This window comes from Mustela erminea, chromosome 2 (genome assembly GCF_009829155.1).
Source record: "Mustela erminea isolate mMusErm1 chromosome 2, mMusErm1.Pri, whole genome shotgun sequence".
In the NCBI taxonomy this organism is placed as follows: Eukaryota; Metazoa; Chordata; class Mammalia; order Carnivora; family Mustelidae; genus Mustela; species Mustela erminea.
The window spans coordinates 6907809-6931340 of NC_045615.1; the positions used below are offsets into that span (position 1 = coordinate 6907809).

The 23532-nt window shown below is 35.9% G+C and overlaps 1 pseudogene; it reads left to right on the forward strand.

The window, feature by feature from the left end:
• Positions 1-12385: 12385 nt before the first annotated feature.
• Positions 12386-14009, forward strand: LOC116584210 (annotated as a pseudogene).
• Positions 14010-23532: the final 9523 nt, after the last annotated feature.

The window sequence follows — 23532 nt, forward strand, 5'->3', positions numbered from 1 at the left end:
GATACTTTAGGTGGAAAACCCAAAGGATTCCACCAAAAAGTTGCTAGAACTAATTCATGAATTCAGCAAAGTTTCAAGATATAAAATCAACATACAGAAATCTGTTGCGTTTCTATATACCAGTAATGAAGAAGCAGAAAGAGAAATCAAGGAATCAATCCCTTTTATAAAACCATATCCCATTTATCCCTAAAACTGTAAAATATCTGAGAATAAACCAAAGAGGTAAAAGATCTGTGTGCTGAAAATTATAGAACCACTGATAAAGAAGTTGAAAAACACACAAAAAATGGAAAAACATTCCATACTCATGATATTGTTAAAATGTCTATACTACCCAAATATTGTTAAAATATCTATACTACTCAAATCAATCTATAAATTCAGTGCAATCCCTATCAGAGTAATACCACCATTTTTCATAGAGATAGAACAAACAGTCCTAGAATTTGCATGGAACCACAAAAGACCCCCAAATACCCAAATTAATGTTGAAAAAAATGCAAAGCGGGAGGCATCACAATTTCAGACTTCAAGCTCTAATACAGACTGTAATCCTCAAGACAGCATGGTACTGGTACAAAAACAGACACATAGATCAATGGAACAGGAAAGAGAACCCAGAAATGCACCCACAACTATATGGGCAACTAGTCTTTGACAAAGCAGGAAAGAATATTCGTGGAAAAAAAAATCAGTTTCTTCAACAAACAGTGTTGGGAAAATTGAACAGCCACATGAGAAGAATGAAACAGGACCACTTTCTTACACCATACATAAAAATAAATTCAAAACGGATGAAAGACCTAAATGTGAGACAGGAAACCATCAAAACCATAGATGAGAAAACAGGCAGCAACCTCTTTGACTTCAGCTGCAGCAACCTCTTACTAGGTATGTCTTGAGGCAAGGGAAACAAAAGCAAAAATGATCTGTTGGGACCTCATCAAGATAAAACAGTGAAAGGAACAATCAACAAAACTAAAAGACATCTTTTGGAGTGGGAAAACATATTTGCAAATGACATATCAGATAAGGGGCTAATATCCAGAATCTATAAAGAACTAGTTAAACTCAGCTCCCCAAAATTAAATAAGCCAGTTGAAATAGGCAGAAGACGTAATGATATTTCTCTCAAGAAGACATACAAATGGCTCACAGACATGTGAAAAAATCCTCAACATCATTTATCAGCAGGGAAATACAAATCAAAATCACAATAAGATATTACCTCCCACCTTTAAAATTAACAACTCAGAAAGAAACAGATGTTGGTGAGGATGCAGAGAAATGAGAACTCTTTTGCACTGTTGGTCAGAATGCAAACAGGTATAGCTACTCTGGAAAACAGTGTGGCAGTTCTTCAAAAAGTTAAAAATAGAACTATCCTATGACCCAGCAATTACATCACTAGGTATTTATCTAGAGGATACAAAACTGATGATTCAAAGGGACCACCCTTTGTACCCTGATGTATATAGTAACACTATCTACAATAACCAAACAAGGAAAGAACACAAATGTCCATTAACTGAAGAGTAGATAAAGAAGAGGTGATATATACATATACATAATGGAATATGTATGTATGTGTGTGTGTGTGTGCGTATATATATATATTACTCAGCCATCAAAAAATAAATGTTGCCATTTGCAATGATGTGGATGGAACTAGAGTGTATTATGTTGAGTGAATTAAATCAATCAGAGAAAGACAAATATTATGATTTCATTCATATGTGGAATTTAAGAAAAAAAAATAGATGAACATGGGGGAGGGAAGAAAAAAAAGATAAAAACAGAGAGAGGCAAACCATAAGAGATTCTATAGTTACAAGAACAAAATGAGAGTTGCTAGAGGGGAGATGGGTGGGGGGGGTGTGCTAAATGGGCAAGGGTATTGAAGAAGCACTTGTTGGGATGAGCACTGGCTATTATATATAAATGATGAATCAACAATTCTATTCCTGAAACCAATACTGCACTATACATTAACTAACTTCAATTCAAATAAAAAATTAAAATGATCATATTATAATATTATTTTAGATATAATCAGATTACTTTTAGAAGATGAAAGTAAAATTCCACACTTTAAGTCTCAAACCCTCTGAAGGTGTGGTTTGGACAGAGAACTTGATTTTGCAAGGAACTGAAATTTTTGGTTGACAATACATTTGATATGAATCATCTGTCTGATATGATTGTCATGGAGGCTACTACAGTTTTGGCTAAATTAATAGGAATGTAGTTTCAGAGAATAATGGAGGCATTGCCATTCTCTTTTCTGGGTATCAAGCCATGCTTTCCTAACTGCTTCAAGCCTAAGTGCTACAGTTTAGGAAGAACACGTACAAGTTGAGAACATTTAAAGTGTGTGACCAGGAAGGAGTTGGTACCACACCACAGAAGAACTTTAGGGGATATTGAAGATATTTAATTTGAAGAAATGAAGTGTGTGTGTGTGTGTGTGTGTGTGTGTGTGTGTGTGTGTGTGTGGTGAGTGAGGTGAATGTGAAATAGGTATATTGGCAGGTCTGCATTCTATTTTTTAGTTAAAACAAGTAGAGTTAGGGCTAAGGACTGTGTTCTAAATGAGAAATACTTCCGTTTAATTAAACTAGAAGTTTCTGAAGAACATAAGTAAAAAATTTAATGAATCATTAAAAGATCTGTATGATGATTCTTTCATGTTTTTGTCTGGACTTTACAACTCCGGAAGCTGTTGACTTTCATGATTTTGTCTGGAATTAGGGTAATCTTTTTACTGCATAATCGTCAAAGCTCACTTATATCTTTGAAAAGTCAGGCTCCCAATTTGAACAGTGATAGAGAGAAGATTCCACATTTCTACTCAGAATTTCGACATGAAAATAGAACTCTTAATTAATATAATCAATGATTGATGGTAATATAAACTTTTAACATTTTGATACACAATAAAATGCAAGATTTAAAGATGTGAACACTAGTTGAAAATTAATAAGAAAACCTCAAGTTTTGTTTATGTCTCCTTATTTGTCTCATGCTACTTCTGTTCAGACTTAAATAATACAACTTGTTCTGAAAGTATCTTAATTTTAGGTTGTATATTTCCAGGAATCCTAGCTAGCAGCTGCTTTCCAATTACAGTCAGAAAAGCCTTACTCACTCTTCTAGGTTATGGGTTGGCAGAGACAGGTCTTCTCAGGTATTTTATTATTTCTGATCATCTGCTGGAAGGTTTCTGTTCTCTTCCTACAAACTCTTTTTCCTTTGATACAATAGGAAGAGGAAGAAACAGTTGCATAGATTGTTCTTCTGTGTGAATCCTCTTATAATTTTTTTTTATCACCACAATCACTAGCTTCCCTGCAGTTCATTTCAATGTTCTTTTACCATAGTTAGTGTGTTATTGCTAATTTAAAAATAAAGATATGGCTTACACATTAAATATCGCTCTGCTGGTTCTGTTAGCAATGGTCCTAAAAGGTTTCCAGATCATTTACAAACTTGCATCTGCTTCAGTCTGCCCTCAGTTACAGTCCAAGCTAATTATTAATGCATTTTATTTCATTTTATTATTTTATTTTATTTTTTAAAAGATTTTATTTATTTATTTGACAGAGAGAGATCACAAGTAGGCAGAGAGATAGGCAAAGAGAGTGGGAAGCAGGCTCCCTGCTGAGCAGAGAACCCAATGGGAGGCTCGATCTCAGGACCCTGACACTAGGATCTGAGCCAAAGGCAGAGGGTTAACACACTGAGCCACCCAGGTGCCCCTATTAATGCATTTTAAAGCATATTTAAGCATAATATCATTTGGATTTTAGAAACAGAAATATAAAATAAATTTGAAAATACAACCCTGCAGAGTATTATGTCTCCATCAGAAAGGATGAATACCAAACTTTTGTAGCAACATGGACGGGACTGGAAGAGATTATGCTGAGTGAAATAAGTCAAGCAGAGAGAGTCAATTATCATATGGTTTCACTTATTTGTGGAGCATAACAAATATCATGGAGGACAAGGGGAGTTAGAGAGGAGAAGGGAGTTGAGGGAAATTGGAAAGGGAGGTGAACCATGAGAGACTATGGACTCTGAAAAACAATCTGAGGGTTTTGAAGGGGTGGGGGATGGGAGATTGGGGGAACCAGGTGGTGGGTATTGGAGAGGGCACGTATGGCATGGAGCACTGGGTATGGTGCAAAAACAATGAATACTGTTATGCTGAAAATAAATTAAAAAAATTAAAAAAAAAAAAAGAAAATAGAACCCTGCAGCTTTATAGTCATGTAGATTGACTACCTATATGATTTGCTGATGTTTTCACTTTTAAAATACATTTTACTAAGATGATGGATTAAGAGGACCATAAGTGCACCTCACTCCATGGATACAACTAGATAACATTTATATCAGCATATATAATCCAGAAAATGATCCAAAGACTGGAAGAACAAAGTTGACAACTAAAGGTAGAGAAGTGGCCCATTGAAAAGTGTAGGAAAGGCAGAAATGGTGTGGGGAAGGGAATGGACAGGGGCCCAGGGGTCAGAGGAGCAGGGAACCAAGGTTGGGTGAAGTAGCTGTGGATGTGGAGAAGGTCAAGGAACAGACTATCACAGTGGAGAAGATGAATCCCTGTACCATTTGGCTTTGAAAAATAGAGAGGCCAATTTCATGAGTTCTTACAACCAGCAGGACTTAAAACTTGGAATCTTAAAAATTGGAGGGCTTGACTTTGGAAGAGCCCTGGAACAATAAGAAGCTGAGTCCCTGGCCTCAGAGACAGCATGGTAAATAGACCTTTGAGTTTCAGTGTAGAAGCAGCAGTTTAAAAAACTCCCAGGGCACAGGGAGGGGCAGTTATTTATGCATCTCAGAGCATGTCCTGGAGGGGTAAATTTTATAGAAGGACTTCTCCAAGGAACAAAAAGCTTTTAGGCACCATCTCCTTTCCCCAGGCCTTAGTATAAACAAAATAAACACTGGGTCACCTGTGGGAACCAGGGTGGTAACAACATTTTCTAACTTGCTGACACCAAGACTTGCCCCATGTACTTCTGTGGATCTGCCCTTCCAAGTCACATTTGCCTCAGTCCAGGCACTGTAGGTCCTCTCTCCTAGAAGACCAGTGCAAACCTTGCTGTTACCACATCTCCTGACTCTTCTGTTGTATGAAGCCTTGGTCCTAGAAGCAGTGGCAGCAGCAGGTACTGTGAAGTCTGAGGTGCATCTTGTTAAAAGTGTGCACCCTGTCCATGGGGTCCTGTTTTGGTGTCAGTTCTCATTTTGCAAGCAGATCAAAGGGTACCTTGTGAAAAAAGCATGCCCCACTCTGACCAGAGGCCAAATACTGCCCACCACAGAAAAAGACAGCCTCTGCAGATGACAGGACTGAAGGAAAAAGTGACCAGGACACAACAGCTAGGTATATACAACACGCATATGATACACTCCCAAAGTGCTTATTCTGGTGAACAGAAGACATTGTTTTGCAAGGCACTATAGACTCTCTTCTTCATAAGGTCATTACTTACAAGAGCAGGAGACATAGCTGACTTCTATAACACAGAGAAAGAGATACAAAGAATTAGACAAAATGAAGAGACAGAGGAATATGCCCCAAGTGAAAGGACAGGACAAAACAACAGCAGGAGAAAACTAAGTGAAACAGATAAATAGTATGCTTGGTAGAAAATGTAATGTTCATAAAGATACTCATTGGACTTAAGAGATCAGTGAAATCCTTAACAAAGAGAGAAAACATGAAAAAGAAAAATTCAAAGATGTAGAACACAATAAATGAAATTAAAAATACACTAAATGGAATAAATAGCAAGCTAGAGGAAGCAGAGGAAAAAATAGGGACTTGGAGGACAGAGTAATGGAAAGTAATCAAGCTGAGCAGTAATAAAAAAAAAAGTATATAGAATGAGGATTGGCTTAGGGAACTCAGCAACTCCATAAAATGTAATAACATTCATATTATAGTGATCCCAGAAGAAGAGAGAGTGAAAAGGACAAACAATTTATTTGAAGAAATAATCAGAAACTTCTCTAATCTGGGGAAGGAAACAGATATCCAGACCCAGGAGGCACAAGAGACCCCAACAAAATCAACCCAGGGAGGTCAAGATGAAGACACATAGCAATTAAAATAGCAAAATATAGTGATAAAAAAAGAATATTAAAAGCATCAAGTGAAAAGAAGACAGTTACATACAAGTGAAATTCCATTAGCCTATCAGTAGATTGTTCAGCAGAAAATTTGCAGGCCTGATATAAGTGACATAATATATTCAAAGTGCTGAAAGGAAAAAAAAAATTAGCCAAGAATACTCTATCCGCCAAGGCTATCATTCAGGATAGAGGGAGAGATAAGGGTTTCAAAGACAAACAAAAGCTAAAGAAGTTATCTTCCTTACTAACCTTACAAGAAATGTTAAAGGGGACTCTTCGAGTGGAAAGGAAAGATCATAAAGGGAGTAAAAAAAAGTAGGAAGCATTACAGTAAAAATAAATAGATCTGTAAAAATCAGTAAAGGGACTCACAAAATAAAAGGATGTAAAGTATAACACCATATACCAATAACATGGAGTGAGGAGGAGTAAAGAATGGGTTCAAACTTAAGTTCCATCAACGTAATATAGACTGTTATATGCAGAAGATATGTATACATACCTAATGGTAACCATTAATCAAAAACCAATAGTAGATATGCAAAAAAAAAAAAAAGAGAGAGAGAGAGAGAGAGAGAAAGGAATCCAAGTATATCACTAAAGGAAGCCAACTTGAGAAAAGAAAGCAAAAGAAGAAAGGATCAGAGGAATACAGAAGCAACAAAGCAAATAATGAAATGTCAATAAATACATATTTATCAATAGTTACTTGGAATTTAATGGACTAAACACTCCAATCAAGATATAAGGTGACAGAATGAATAAAAAAAACAAGACTCATCTGTATGCTGCCTACAAGAGACTCATTTTAGACCTAAATACACCTGCAGATTGAGTGTGAGGGGAGTGAGAAATATTCATCATGCAAATGGATGTCAAAAGAAAGTGGAGATAACAAAACTTATATTGGATAAAGTAGACTTTAAAATAAACACTGTAACAGACAAAGAAGGACACTATAAAAATGATAAATTATATTTTATTTAATCCAACAAGAAGATATAAAAATTATAAATATTTATGTCCCCAATATGGGAGCACACAAATACATAAAACTGTTAAAAACAAACATAAAGAACTAACTGATAGTAATACAATAATAGTAGGGAATTTTAACACCCCTCTTACATCAATGGATGGAACATCGATCATCTAGACAGAAAATTCACAAAGAAACACTGGCTTTGAATGACACATTAAATCAGATGGATTTAATGGATATATTTAGAACACTCCATAAAAGAGCAGAATATTCTTTCTTTTCAAGTGCCCATGAAACATTCTCCAGAATAGATCACACATTGGGCCACAAAACAAGGTGCAACAAAGTAAAAAAGATCAAAGTCATACCATGCATCTTTTTGGACCACAGCACTGAAAACTAGAAATAAACCATAAGAAAAAATATGGAAAGAGCACAGATACATGGAAGTTAAATAACATGTTAATAAACAATGAATGGGCCAACCAGGAAATCAAAGAAGAAATCACAAATTACATGGATAAAAAAAAAAAACAACAATAGTTGAAAACCTTTAGAATGCAGCAAATGCAGTTCTAAGAGGGAAGTTTAGAGCAATACATTCTTTCTTCAAGAAGAACAATCTCAAAGAAAACAAAACTAACCTTACACTTAAAGGATGTGAAAAAGAACAACAAAACCTAAAACCAGCAGAAAAAAGGAAATAATAAAGGTTAAAGCAGAAATAAATGATACAGAAACTAAAACTAAAAACAAAACAAAACAAAACAACAACAACAAAACAAAAACACAAAAAACACAAAAAAACCCAATAAAAAAAAGAGCTGGATCTTTAAAATAATAGAGAGGACTCAAAGTTACAAATGAAAGATGAGAAATACCAACTGACACCACTGAAATACAAAGGATTTTAAGAGAATATTATGAAAAATTACATGCCAAAAAATTGGACAATTTAGAAGAAGTGGATGAATTCTTAGAAACATAAAACCTTCCAAAGTTGAAGCAGGAAGAAGTAGAAAATTTGAGCAGACTGATAGCCAGCAATGAAACTGAATCAGTAATTAAAAAAAAAAAAACAAACTCCAAGCAAACAAAAGTCCAGGACCAGATGGCTTCACAGGTGAATTTTACCACACATTTAAAGAAGAGTTAATACCTATTCTTCTTAAACTTCTTCAAAAAATAGAAGAGGAAGGTAGGTTTCCAAATGCATTCTATGAAGCCAGAATTACCCTGATACTGAAATTAGATAAAGACACCAGAAAAAGAGAGAACTACAGGCCAATATCTTTGATGAACATAGATGCAAAATCCTCAACAAAATGTAGGCAACCCAAATCCAACAATACATTAAAATAATCATTTGCCGTGCTCAAGTGGGATTTATTCCTGGATGCAAGGGTCATTCAATATTCACGAATTAATTGTTGTGATACATCACATCAACAAGAGCCAGGATAAACACCATATGATCATTTCAGTAGATGTGGACAATGCATTTGACAAAGGATATCCACTTATGAAAAAACCCTCAACAAAATAGGTTTTTGTGGACTCTGAGAAATAAACTGAGGGTTTTGGAAGGGGGATTGGGGGATGGGTGAGTCTGGTGGTGAGTATTAAGGAGGACAAGTATTGCATGGAGCACTGGGTGTGGTGCATAAACAGTGAATCTTGGAACACTGAAAAAATGAAATTAAATTTAAAAAAATAAAGGGAATATATCTCACCATAATAAAGCCTTGTATGAAAAAAATGTCATACTTAATGGTTAAAAAATGGAGAGCTTTTCTCCCAAGGTCAGGAACAAGACAAGCATGTCCATTCTCACCACTTCTATTCAACATAGTACTGGAAGTCCTAGCCAGAGCAATCGGAATAAAAGGAATAAAAGGCATCTAGATGGGTAAGGAAGAAGTAGAACTGTCACTATTTGTGGATGACATGATACTATATATAGAAAACCCCAAAGACTCCACCTATGGAGTCTCCAACTACTCCTCCAACTACTCCAACTATGAAAACAGATAAAGGAATTCGGTAAAGTTGTAGTATACATTATCAATGGACAGAAATCATAGCATTCTATACATCAATAATAAGGCAGCAGAAAGAGAAATTAAGAAAATAAATCCCATTTATAATTACATCCAAAATAATTTATATATCTAGGACTAAACCCAACCAAAGAGGCAAAAAGACATATGCTTTGAAAACTAGATAACACTGGATGAAAGAAGTTGAAGACACCCACAAAGAAATGAGAAGAAATTCCATGCTCATAAACTGAAAGAAAAAATATTGTTAAAATGTCTATACTACCCAAAGCAATCTACATATTTAAGGCAATCCTTGTTAAAACCAACAATATTTTTGACAGAACTAAAACAATTCTAAAATTTGTATGGAACTACAATACACCAAGAATTACCACAGCAATCTTAAAAAAGAAAACAAACAAACAAACAAAACAAACAAAAAAACCAGAGGTGTCACAATTTCAGACTTCAAGTTGTATTATGAGGCTGTAGTAATCAAGACAGTATGGTACTGGCACAAAAATAGACACATAAAAAAATAGACACATATATCAATGGAACATAATAGAAAGTCCAGAAATAAACCCACAAGTATATGGTCAATTAATCTTTCATAAAAGAGGCAAAAATGTACAATGGGAAAAGATAATGTCTTCAACAAATTGTGTTGGGGGAACTGGACAGCTACATGAAAAATAAAATGGACCATTTATACCACATACAATAATAAATTCAAAATGGAATCAATACCTAAATGTCAGATCTGAAACCATAAAAATCCTAGAAGAGACCACAGGCAGTGATTTCTCTGTTATGGACTATTACAACATCTTTCTAGGTATGTCTCTTGAGACAAGGGAAACAAAAGAAAAAATAAACTCTTGGGACTATATCAAAAGAAAAAGCCTCTGTATGACAAAGGAAGCAACAAAATAACTAAAAGACAACCTACAGAAGTGGAGAAAATATTTGCAAATGACGTATCTGATAAAGGGTTAGTACCTAAAATATACAAAAACTTATGCAACTCAACACTAAAAATTAATCCCATTAAAAATGGTTAAAGATATGAACAGACATTTCTCCAAAGAAGACATGCAGATGGCCAACAGAACAATAAAAATATGCTCAACATCACTGATCATCAGGAAGAGGTAAATCAAAACTATAATGATATATTACCTCACACTTTTCAAAAATGGCAAAATAAAAAACCCAAGGAACAAGAAATATTGGTGAGGATGTGGAAAAAAACCCTTGTCTGTTGTTGGTGGGAATGCAAACTAGCATAGCCACTGTTTAAGACAGTCTTGAGGTTCCTCAAAAAATTTAAAATAAATTACCCTACAATCCAGTAATTACAATTACTGGGTATTTACCTAAAGAATGTGAAACACTAAGTTGAAGGGATGTATGCCCTACTATGTTTATTGTGGCATTACTTAACAATAAGCCAAACTGTGGAAGCAGTCCAAGTATCCATTGATAGAGGAATGAATAAAGAAGAAGTGGAAGATTATTATATATATATATATATATAATATATATATTATATACATGGCATATATATAAGTATATAATATATATGAATAATATTCTTATAATATCTTATATATATAAGAATATTGTTCAAACCATAAAAGAGAATGAAATCTTGCCATTTGCAGCAGCATGGATGGATCTAGAGAGTATAATGCCAAGTGAAATAAGTCTGCCAGAGAAAGGCAAGACCATGTGATTTCACCCATATGTGGATTTTAAAAAACAAAAATCACAAAAAAAAGAAAAGGAAAATCAAAAACAGATTCCGCATCCCCCCAAAGAAACCAGACTCTTAACTATAGACAACAGAGGGCTACCAGAAGGTAGGTGGGTAGGGTGAATGGGTGAAATAAGTGAAGAGCATTAAGTGTATACTTCTCTTGATGAGCACAGTGTAATATATGGAACTGTTGAATCACTATATTGTACACCTGAAACTAATATAACACTGTACGTTAACTATGCTGGAATTAAAGTAAAAAAAAAAATACATTTAGTCTGGATGTCTTGCCTTGGTTTGTGAGGTGTATAACTAAGTGTTATACACCTTAGGACTAAGAGCTCAGTTCCTGTGGAATTTATAAGCAAGTTAGGAAAGGCAGGTAATTATTGGATTAACATTAAGATATTCATGAAATAGAGTTGATATTCTTTAAATTTATCTTTTTAATACCGATTCACTGAAGTAGTCTAAATTCTCCATTCTTTGGAAATATATGCTAACTATGGTCAGGATATTCTGAGCGCCCACAACTACTAGACTATTCTTTACCAGGCCTCTTTGCTTCTTCCTACACCAGTTGAGTCATTTTCTTGCCAAGAATGAGTTTTTGGTTCTGAAGCATATTTATGACAGTTGTATATATTTCTGTAACTATATATGATAAGTAAATATTGTAGAAACTAATGATATTGAGTGTGAATAAAAAAGGTATTATTTCTATAAAGACTAAGTTGAATGCATTAGAAAGATGATAAAGGTAAAAAAAAATCCTACTGAATTATGTATGGGCAAGACAACTACAAAAGATTGGGGAAGATCTTAAATTTCCAAAGCATTTGCATGCACATTGAGTATTGTGGTAGTGCTTAGATTTTCACTCTATTTCAATAAAATGCATGGTGGAATTCATGGGTTATTGCAAGAAAGATATTTTAGGATTTCAATCCCCAGGTTCATACTAAATAAAAGGCCATGGTACTGAAACTAATGTAACATTTTGTGTCAACTATACTTTAATCAAAAAAAAAAAAAAAAAAAGAGAGAGAGAGAGAAGACCTTGGTTCTATATCAGTATATTGGCAAATATATACATGTTTTTAGATAAAGAAATTAAGATATGCCTATTTTTTATTCCTTTTTTTAAATGAACTTTTAAAAATTTACTTAGTTACTGGTAACTTTGTCCATACCTGTTAAGAGGACTTTTAGAATGATGAGTGATAAGAGCAAACTGAAGATAATTGCTTTGTTCCAAAAATTTCGAGAGTCATGGCCTCACTAGTCTCCGATGACCTGCCTCACCGTGCTCACGCTCCACCGCTGCCCCCACAGAAGCGCTTTGATTACCTGCATTCCTTTGCCAAATTAGGTCAGTGTCCAGAGCACTGGCTCCTCATCTCACTTGGGCTTATGCCAAAGATACAAAATTTGGTGCAGATGCCTGAGCCTTAATGCTTCAAGGTGTAGACCTTTTAGCCAATGCTGTAGCCATTACAATGGGGCCAAAGGGAAGAACAGTGATTATTGAAGAGAGTTGGGGAAGTCCCAAAGTGACAAAAGATGGTGTGACCGTAGCAAAGTCAATTGACTTAAAAGATAATTACAAAAATATTGGCGCTAAACTTGTTCAAGATCTCGCCAGTAACACAAATGAAGAGGCTGGGGACGGCATCACTACTGCTACTATCTTGGCACGCTCTATTGCCAAGGAAGGCTTCGAGAAGATTAGCAAAGGTGCTAATCCTGTGGAAATCAGGAGAGGTGTGATGTTAGCTGTTGATGCTGTAATTGCTGAACTTAAGAAGCAGTCTAAACCCGTGACAACCCCTGAAAAAATTGCTCAGGTTGCTACCATTTCTGCAAATGGAGACAAAGAAATTGGCAACATCATTTCCGATGCAATGAAAAAGGTTGGAAGAAAGGGTGTCATCACAGTAAAGGATGGAAAAACACTAAATGATGAATTAGAAATTATTGAAGGCATGAAGTTTGATCGAGGTTACATTTCTCCATACATTATTAATACCTCAAAAGGTCAGAAATGTGAATTCCAGGATGCTTATGTTCTATTGAGTGAAAAGAAAATTTCTAGCATCCAGTCCATTGTACCTGCTCTTGAAATTGCCAATGCTCACCGTAAGCCCTTGATCATAATTGCTGAAGATGTTGATGGAGAAGCTCTGAGAACACTCGTTTTGAATAGGTTAAAAGTTGGTCTTCAGATTGTGGCAGTCAAAGCTCCAGGTTTTGGTGACAATAGAAGAATCAGCTTAAAGACATGGCTATTGCTACTAGTGGTGCAGTTTTGGGGAAGAAGGATTGACTCTAAATCTCGAAGATGCTCAGGCCTCATGACTTAGGAAAAGTTGGAGAGGTCATTGTGAACCAAACATGATGCCATGCTTTTAAAAGGAAAGGTGACAAGGCTCAAATTGAAAATGTATTCAAGAAATCATTGAGCAGTTAGGTATTACAACTAGTGAATTTGAAAAGGAAAAGCTGAATGAACATTTGGCAAAACTCTCAGATGGTGTAGCTGTGTTGAAGGTTGGTGGGACAAGTGATGTTGAAGTGAATGAAAAGAAAGACAGTTACCGATGTGCTCAATGCTACATGAGCTGCCATTGAAGAAGGCATTGTTCTGGGAGGGGTTTGTGCCCTGCTTCGGTGCATTCCAGCCTTGGATTCATTAACTCCAACTAACGAAGATCAAAAAATTGGTATGGAAATTATTAAGAGAACACTCAAAATTCCTGCAATGACCATTGCTAAGAATGCAGGTGTTGAAGGATCATTGATAGTTGAGAAAATTATGCAGAGTTCCCCAGAAGTTGGTTATGATGCTATGCTTGGAGATTTTGTGAATATGGTGGAAAAAGGAATCATTGACCCAACAAAGTTTGTAAGAACTGCTTTATTGAATGCTGCTGGAGTGACCTCTCTGTTAACTGTGGCAGCAGTTGTAGTCACCGAAATTCCTAAAGAAGAGAAGGACCCAGTGATGGGCGGAATGGGTGGAATGGGAAAGGGTATGGGAGGTGGCATGTTCTGATTCCTAGAACAATGCTTTACCATTATTAATGAACTGTGAGAGGAAGCCCACGCTGTGCTCCTCACCCATAACTTGAGAGAAGTCAGTTGAAGGAAATGACTGAAGAAAAGCCTGGCTGATGTTTAAGAAAATCACTATAACCATCAGTCACTGGTTTCAGTTGACAACATATGATGGTCTACTGTTGTCATTGTCCATTCCTACAGATGATTTATTTTGTATTTTTGAATAAAAAGACATTTGTACATTCCTGATAACTGAGCCATATACCAATGTACTGCTTTCAACTTAAATCACTGAGGCATTTTTACTACTATTCTATTAAAATCAGGATTTTAGTGTTTTCCATCACCAGATGAAAAGTTAAGATGCAGCCTTTCTGTGGAGAGTAAGAATAATTGTGTACAAAGTAGAGAAATATCCAATTATGTGAAAACCTTTGTGTAATAAAAATTTGTTTAAAGTTAAAAAAAAATTGCCAGAGTCATAAAATGAGAAGACAAAGCATGAAAAAAAAATCTTCGGAATAGAGTTTATTCCTATTAATTGGGAGGGTGAGAAGCTACTGGTAAAGGCTTTGTTTGTTGGTTTTTCAAAGTCTTTGCATAAAAATAATCTCCTGTAGAATTGAAAGAGACTTCTTCCACAGAAAAACAACTGTTCATCCATAGGAATGCAGACCTTTCCAAGTTTTAAATGGAGTGACGTGGATGATGAGTCATTCTTCCTGAACATGAATCTGGGATTTATTCTTAGATCATTAATTTCTCAGTGACAACTCTTTCTTAGGTTTCTGCAATGACAAGAGTGGGAGTTAGGAGAATTCTAAATTTCAGCATTATTGGCTTGACTCTTTCAATGTAACAACTGTCAGTGGGACAAAATGGTAACAGCTTCTCATCCTATGTGACAGTCTTGTTTTGGGATTAAGCGAGACAATGCAATGGACACTGCTGTGCAAGAAGGAAAGCTCTATGTACAAATGATAGGCATTATCTGCTGTGGCTGGAGCACAGTAGATATCTAATGACTTTTGTCCAAACACAGACGGCAGAGAGAATTTTTTTTTTTGCTGTGTTCTGTTGACATATATTACATGAATTGCAGACTCCTCTTAGGGGATTTGAACATTAATTCATCCATTGCTGACTTTTCCATTTCAGACCAGTGGGGCATGTTAGTGATCTCTCTATAACAGCCAAAAGGAAGAAAATACTCTGAGTGTCAGCACTGCATAAGGAAATCTGCTGCCTGTTGTCTCTGTGTGAAATACTTTCCTTGCTTTCTGGTATGCTAACTGAAGTCTAAGAGTACTTCCCATCTTTATTGATGATTTTGTTAAAACTATCTAAGAGAGCTTCAATGATCACATTGGTTTCTAAAATAGGTAAAGTTATCCATTATAACTGAAAGGGTGATTAGTTTCATTATAAAAAATAGTAGAAAGCATGTTATCTGGTAAAGTAAATATTCTTTTCTCTGGAGGCAGGCACTGGATTTTTCTTTGGGTTTCTATAGTTTTTTTCCTTTGGCTTCATCTTTGATAAATAGATTCTAGGATACATAATTATATTTATTCAAATATGCTTCTCTCCTCTTCAGGCACCTCCTGCCAACTTCCTTAGCATGTAAACTCATTCTTACCAAAAAGGTCAATTGAAATGAGAATATTTATTTAGGTGTGGTATGTTTCAGGACAAACTACCCGAAAATGGGGCACCTTGTCATCTTGCTTTCTACAAAGAGAAGGAATTTGAAAAATGGCATGTGCAAGAAAGACTTTCTGATCTTCCTCTCTATATCAGGATGAAAGGAGCATCCTTATCTCTGAAGATCAAGGGGCACAGAGAGGAATCGGAAGGAATGGCTTTGCTCAGTTTCCCCATTTACTACAGTTAGTTCATACTCCTTGTTCTACCTTATCTTTCCACAACCTTCAAGCCTTCAACAAACCTAGCACAAAACACCCAGGCTTAACTATTTTCTTTAGGTCTTCTTTTCCTTATGAAGGTTCTCATGTTACATAAAACTTAATTTATATGCTTTGCTTTTATTAATCTGTCTTTTGTTTTAGAAGGCCCAGTCAAGAACTTAAAAGAATAGAAGAAAAAGATTTTTTTCCTCCCGTACGAGGGTATGTATGTTGATGTTGTTTTCATAAAAATACAACTATGTACTACTGCTCAATACCTCAAAGAAAGTACACGAATAATAGTATTATTATTATGGGTTTTTAGGTTCCACCTAAAACCAAAATTCCGTTGTCATTTATTGAGAGCTTACAGTGCTCCAGCCTCTAGAGCCTAAAAAGATGATCTCATTTAACCCCTCTATCAATCCTGAAAAGTAGATATTTTATATAGATAAGAAAACGGACTCAGATGAGTGAAATGACTTGCTTAAATCAAAGAAATTTTAGGAGGATGAACAAAGGTTTGAATCCAAAACTCTGAACCCTATGAAAAGGCTCTTGACCCAGTGGTTCTAAACCTATTGCACAGGAGAATCACAGGAGACATTTTTAGGAACATTCCCTCATCTGGGTAACACACCTTAAAATTATTAATTGAATTTAGACGTGATGGCACATGATTCCACTGTGCAGTCAGGGTTAAAATATAGGTTAATCAATATCTTTGGTTCCCTAAAATCTAATGACAGAGTCATTATGAAACTTGGTTCACTTTTTCTTCTCTGCTATGTTGTTTAGTGCAAGTATGAAGAGGGCTATAGCTAATGCTTCTTCCTGATTCCCACATGCAGGCTAAGCCTTAGGAAGAGCTTGTCAGCAAACAGCACAGGTAGAACATTGGCAAAGAAATCCATTGACTATAAGATGAAAAAAATTGTGTTGTTTGATCTTACTTATTAGCCTAGATATGTTCCCTAAATAAAAATTCAAGTAGCTCAGAGGTTAGTATGAGATTCTATCATTTTTCTAGGCAAGGATTGATGAAAAAATAATATAGTGAAATCAGCTGGTCATTACTTTAACTTAGGCTAAATCTTGTTTAAAACATTTAGGCTGAAAGAAGTGAAGCTACATTTCTTGGTAAATGTTTATGGAGCTCTGTCCCAGCAGTTACATAGTTTAGCATATCCACTTAATCTACAAAATTATCCAGATAAGGAATGTTTGAATTTGCCAATCTTTAATATTCTCAAGTTACTTATTTAACTGATATATTAAAATACTTATGTTGTTTTAGCCTGTACTAATGTATATGTCAGTTTGTGGAATATGTGATTTTATTCTGATTTTCATCTGGAATGAATGCCTCATCTAAACACATGAGGAATATAGGCTGACAAAAATTTCTTGCTTTTGCTATGTGTTCATGTGTTCTGTCACGTATTCTGTTCCTACCCATGAATTCAGTGTGCTTACCGTCTGGCCTTTATAATGCCCAGGGCAGGGATAAAAGAGCCTTTGCCTCAGAGTTTAAATATGCATAAATATGTATTCATATATAAATATCCTCTTTTCTCCTTTGGCACCCATATTTTCACCAAGGTTCTAATGCCACTTCCCTGATGCCAGAACCCCATGCCTTCGTTCATGCTTTCCAATTCCTTTTGGTCCCAGAACCCCGAGATTAATCAGAAACCCACCATTGCTTTTTTTTTTTTTTCATGCTTGATTCTTCTTTTTTTTTTTTTTTAAGATTTTATTTATTTATTTGACAGGCAGAGATCACAAGTAGGCAGAGAGGCAGAGAGGAGGAAGCAGGGTCCCTGCTGAGCAGAGAGCCCGATGCGGGGCTCAATCCCAGGACCCTGGGATCATGACCCGAGCCGAAGGCAGAGGCTCAACCCACTGAGCCACCCAGATGCCCCTTGCTTGATTATTCTTATAGACTTTGGATATCTGTAAGAATTTCTCCCCATCCCCATTTCTAAACTTTTAAATTAGATTCATAGGCTTCATGTCTCTTGGATTTCACTACTCTCAAGAACTATCATTCATGCCTTTCTCCCCTCCAATACCCACTTATTAACTAGATTCACAGATGTGGTGTCTCTTGGCCACCCAAAACTGATCCACTAGGGAAACAAGTTTTCTGGTAACTGTCAACTTTGGCATAATTGTTTTTGTTCATTTGTTTGTTGTGTTTTTGTTTTTTAATCATCATTGATCAAGTTTTCTAACCTAACATGACTCATGTTTATTTATTTTTAAAGATTTTATTTATTTATTTGAGAGAACAAGAAAGACAGAATGCACTATCTGGGGCTGGTGGGGGGAAGGGCAGAAGGAGAGGTAGATTTCCGCAGAGCAGGGAACCCTACTCAGGACTCCATCCCTGGACCCCTGGATCATGACCTGAACCAAAGGCTGATGCTTAACTGACTGAGCCACCCAGGTGCCTAACATGTGTTTATAATGTATATTAAATTATAATTTTCTGGCTTCTACCTGTATAATACAAGGGAAGTCCCCAGATTTCAAACAGCAACAAAGTTAATATGGATTTTTACAGTTAGAAATTCTTGATTATTTTGTGACTTCCTTTTAACCTAATGTAATTATTTTTTTTTCCATTACATTTCTTTGTTCAAAAAACAGGAGACCAAAAGCAAAAAGGAAAAGAATATTAAAAGTGAAATAACATGATGCCAAAGATGTATAAAGCTTAATCAAAGCATTTTAATTAACAGTGACTTTAGAAACCTAATTTAACCCTTCTCCCTTTATATTTGTTGTATTTGACAAAACCACATTGTGATCAGTATTTTTAGAGGCCAAGTCACAGGTAATGTGTAATGAAAAATATTACAGGTGCTTATTTAGTAATTCAAAAACAAATATGTAAAAGTCTAACAAAATACTCAAGCTTTTCTCTGTAGTTTCCTACTTCTTAAAAGTAAATTCATCCCAGTTGTCTGTAGCATCTGTTCTTCCAGACTATTCCTTGACCCCACATAGGAAAATGAGATGGTGTTTTTTTTGTCTTTTTTGGGGGTTCTTTTTTTTTGTGGAAAGTATTGTGAAAGATAAAGTGATATAATATAAACTGACAGTTTTTACTACCCAAGTTTTCCTTAGTAATGGAATTTGGTTTCTGTGTCCTGCTTTCAGCACATTTGTGTTTATAGCTTTTGGGAATTTGAAGGGTCCAGATAAATAATAGAGTAATATTTTCTATTATATTGTTCTCTTTTCCCCATCTTTATTCTGAAATTTTTACAACTTAATGAAATTCTTTATTATTATTTTTATTTTGGCCAGGAGATGACTATTGTATTCTGATTTTTCAGTTTTTGTTTTAGGGGTACAATGATTTAATAAATATTTATGCAAAAATTAATTCCAAAAGCTTTTAAATAGTTAACATTTTTGTCTTCTTGTCCCCTGCCTCAATGATTTCTCTTTTATTGGTTTGTTTGAGAACAAGAGGACTTAAAGTTCTCCTTCAGCTTGAGTAAACTTGAGACAGACGACTTCTCGCCTCCAGACTCTGACCAGTTAGAAAATTTATAGTTGTAAATTCTTTCTGCCCCTTTGTGATGTAAATAATTTTAAGAAGACTCTTGCCAGTTTTACAAGCTGGGTAGGCCTTTCTTAAGAAACTGGGGACCCCTTTTGAAAATAATCATCAAGGAAGACGGTGTTCCAGTCCCTTAAGCTGTAGGTGGATAGGAGCTTAATTCTGAGTGAACATCTTGCTCCAAGTAATAAAACTTTTCCTGTCCTGAAGATATGAGAAGGCTTACTTTCTTTTTAGTAAGCTCAGTTAGCACAAATGGCCTATGATCCTTCCAGCTCTTAAAAACTCCCTCATCCTTTATTTTAGTGTAGCTGAATTCAGAATGAGTTCTGGCCTCTCTCCCCCACTGTAGTAGCCTTAAATAAAATCTTCCTTCCATGCACTCTTGCCTTAATGCTTGTTTTCAATTAGTTTACTGCCTTTTTATTTTTTAATTTTTATTTTTAAAATATTTATTTATTTTCATTATAGTTAACATATGTGCTATATTAGTTTCAGGTGTATGTACAAAATAGCAATTCAATAATTCTGTACATTACTCTGTGCTACTCATGATCAGTGTACTCTTAATCCCCTTCATGTGGCACCTGAGAACAGGTCAGTTAAGCTGGTCAGTTAAGTTAAGCCTCTGCCTTCAGCTTAGGTCATGATCCTGGGGTCCTGGGATGGAGCTCCACATCACGCTCCTCATTTAGCATGGAATATGCTTCTCCCTCTCCCTTAGCCCCTTCCCCTGCTCTAGCTCTTGCTCTCTCTCAAATAAATGAAATCTTAAAAAAAATCTCCTTTATCTATTTCACCTATTCCTTACTCATCTCCCATCTATTAACCATCAGTCTGTTTTCTGTAGTTAAGAGCCTAATTTTTGGTTTGTCTCTTTCTTTGTTCATTTGTTTTGTTTCTTAAATTCCACATATGAGTGAAGTCATGTGGTATTTATATTTCTCTGATTGACTTATAGCATTATACCCTCTAGATCCATCCATGTTGTTGCAAAGGACAAGATTTCATTCTTGTTTATGACTGAGTAATATTCTATTATGTGTGTGTGTGTGTGTGTGTGTGTGTGAGAGAGAGAGAGAGAGAGAGACACACACCACATCTTCTTTATCCCTTCATTTATTGGTGGACACATAGGCTGCTTCTATAGTTTGGTTACTGTTCTTCTTTTTTTTTTTTTTTAAGATTTTGTTTGTCAGAGAGAGAGAGAGAGAGAGAGAAAACACAAGCAGGGGGAGTGGAGGCAGAGGTAGAAACAGGCTTCCTGCTGAGCAGGGAGCCCAACATGGGGCTCGATCCCAGGACCCTCTGATCATGACCTGAGCCAAAGGCAGATGCTTACATGACTGAGCCACACAGGCACCCCAGCTATTATTCTTAATGCTGTAATAAACATAGGCATGCATATATTCCTTCAATTAGTGTTTTCATATTCTTTGGGTAAACACCCAGCAGTGGCATTACTGATCATATGGTCCTTCCATTTTTAATTTTTTGAGGAACTTCCATACTGTTTTCCATAGTGACTGCACCAAGTCTATTGTTTCTTTAAACAGCTTTAAATGATGTGCAATTTATATACCATAAAAACTATCTACTTTGAGTGTGAAATTCAATACTTTTTAGAACCATTCTATGTAAACAGGGTTTGTCAACTGGCCAGATTTATTTGAGGTTGATCAGGTAGGAAGCAAGCCATGAAGACTCCAGACATTTTTCTTTGATTAACTCTTATGTATTTTGATTTGAGACCTTCATATCTTGTTTTTGTTGCTATTGTTATTTGTTTTATTCTTTTTATTTATTTACTTATTTTTATTTTTTTATGTCTTTTTGGTAAAAATTAACTGTTTTTTTTTTTTAAAGATTTTATTCATTTGACAGAGAGAGAGAAAGCACAAGTAGGCAGAGAGGCAGGCAGAGAGAGAGAGGGGAGAAAGCAGGTTCCCTGCGGAGCAGAGAGCCCGACGCGGGGCTCGATCCCAGAACCCTGGGATCATGACCCGAGCCGAACTGTATTTTTAAACTTTACTTCATTGGGATGTGGTAGCTAAATTGGCATACACAAAAAGGATGCTGATATTGGGCCTAATTAAGGAAACTACCTCCCACCAGATGGGAGAAAAAGCAAAGATAAACATGGAAATTGGAGTTTTTAGAAAGTTAGTTCCAATGTTAGTTTTGCCATAAACTCTAGGACTAGATATGACTTTACCTCTCATCTGTCAAAATGTCTGGATTTGAGATCAGTTATATCACCATTATAACACTGAGCCTTTTGTCAGTGGTCTGTCCTTTTGTAGCCATGTGAGACCACACAGGTCAAGGCTGAGAAGATAAGGTCACAGTGGTTGAGATGCTTTGAGGACCTGGAATTGGCTCAATAAGCCTCACTGGGTTTGCTCAGATTGGGCAGCCTGGGCCCAAAGTGAGATGGCTTGACAGTTTGGTGCAACATAGTAGCCAGAAATAGAGGGATGGGGAATGACTAGCACTAATTATTTTTTTTTAAACTTTTAAATTTTTTAATAAACATATAATGAATTATTAGCCCCGGGGTATAGGTCTGTGAATCGCCAGGTTGACACACTTCACAGCACTCACCATATCACATACCCTTCCCAATGTCCACAACCCCACCACCATCTCCCACCCTCCTCCCCCTGACAACCCTCAGTTTGTTTTGTGACAGTAACAGTCTTTTATGGTTTGTCTCCTTCCTGATCCCATCTTGTTTCATTTATTCTTTTCCTACTCCCTAAACCCCCCATATTGCATCTCCACTTCCTCATATCAGGGAGATCATATGATAGTTGTCTTTCTCTGATTGACTTATTTCGCTAAGCATGATACGCTCTAGTTCCATCCACGTCATTGCAAATGGCAAGATTTCATTTCTTTTGATGGCTGCATAGTATTCCATTGTATATATATATATACCACATCTTCTTTATCCATTCATCTGTTGATGGACATCTAGGTTCTTTCCATAGTTTGGCTATTGTGGACATTGTGATCAGCACTAATTCTTGAATGAGGAAGCCAACAGAAGCAGAACACTTCCATTCTGCTTCTAATTTTTCTATCCAGGCTCTTTTTTTTTGAATCAAGTTCTGCCCAAATGGAAAGATCTGAACTTTTCTGAAAGCTGCTTTCTGTGTGTGTATGGGTGTGTGTGTTTAATCTTTTTGTCTTTGTTTTAACAAACCTCTAAGTAATCTCCACATCCTCTAACCCCTCTAACCTAAGTGGTTCCTCTAACCCCCTAACATACCTTAGAACACTCAGTCACCTGAGTGCCTGGGTGGCTCAGTATATTAAGCATCTACTTTTGGCTTATGTCATTATCCTGGGGTCCCTGGATAGAGTTCTGCATCAGTCTCCCTGCTGAGCAGGGATTCTGCTTCTCTCTCTCCCTTTGGCCCTCTCCCTACTCCTGTTCACATGCTCTCTTTCTTACTCTCTCTCAATTAAATAAAAAAATCTTAAAAAAAGAAAAAGAATACTCATCTCCCTGATTGTTTGCCATTCTTTCCTGAAATTAAATATAATCTCTTCTAGGGCTCTGCTTTTCCTTGTAGTTCAAAGTTCTCTACTCCCAGTGTCCAGAATGCTCAATATGCTTAGAGGAGATGCTGATGAACAGGCAAATAAATAATCCCCTCACCTGGACTGAAAGGCTGTTAGTGTGGAAGGCAAGACTCCTGGGGCACATTCCTATGTTTAATCTCTAGAGATAGATTAAACTATTTTTATCTTTGAGAATAAGGAGATGAAAAATGTGTATTTCAGTATTAAACTGATAATGCTTTGTAAGACATTATCCTAAATTCCTGCCTGGTCTCCAGCAGAGAAAGATATTTGATGAGAGCTGAGAGAGTAAAATGCCTAACAACAGCAATGATGGTCACAAACTTTTCTGTTTTTATCTTCCTATTTCTGGTTTAGAACTATGAAATAATTATATGTAACCTAATTTAGAAATTTTCTTATAGCCTTGAAATTCTTTATGGCTGAGTTGTGTTTTCTTCATG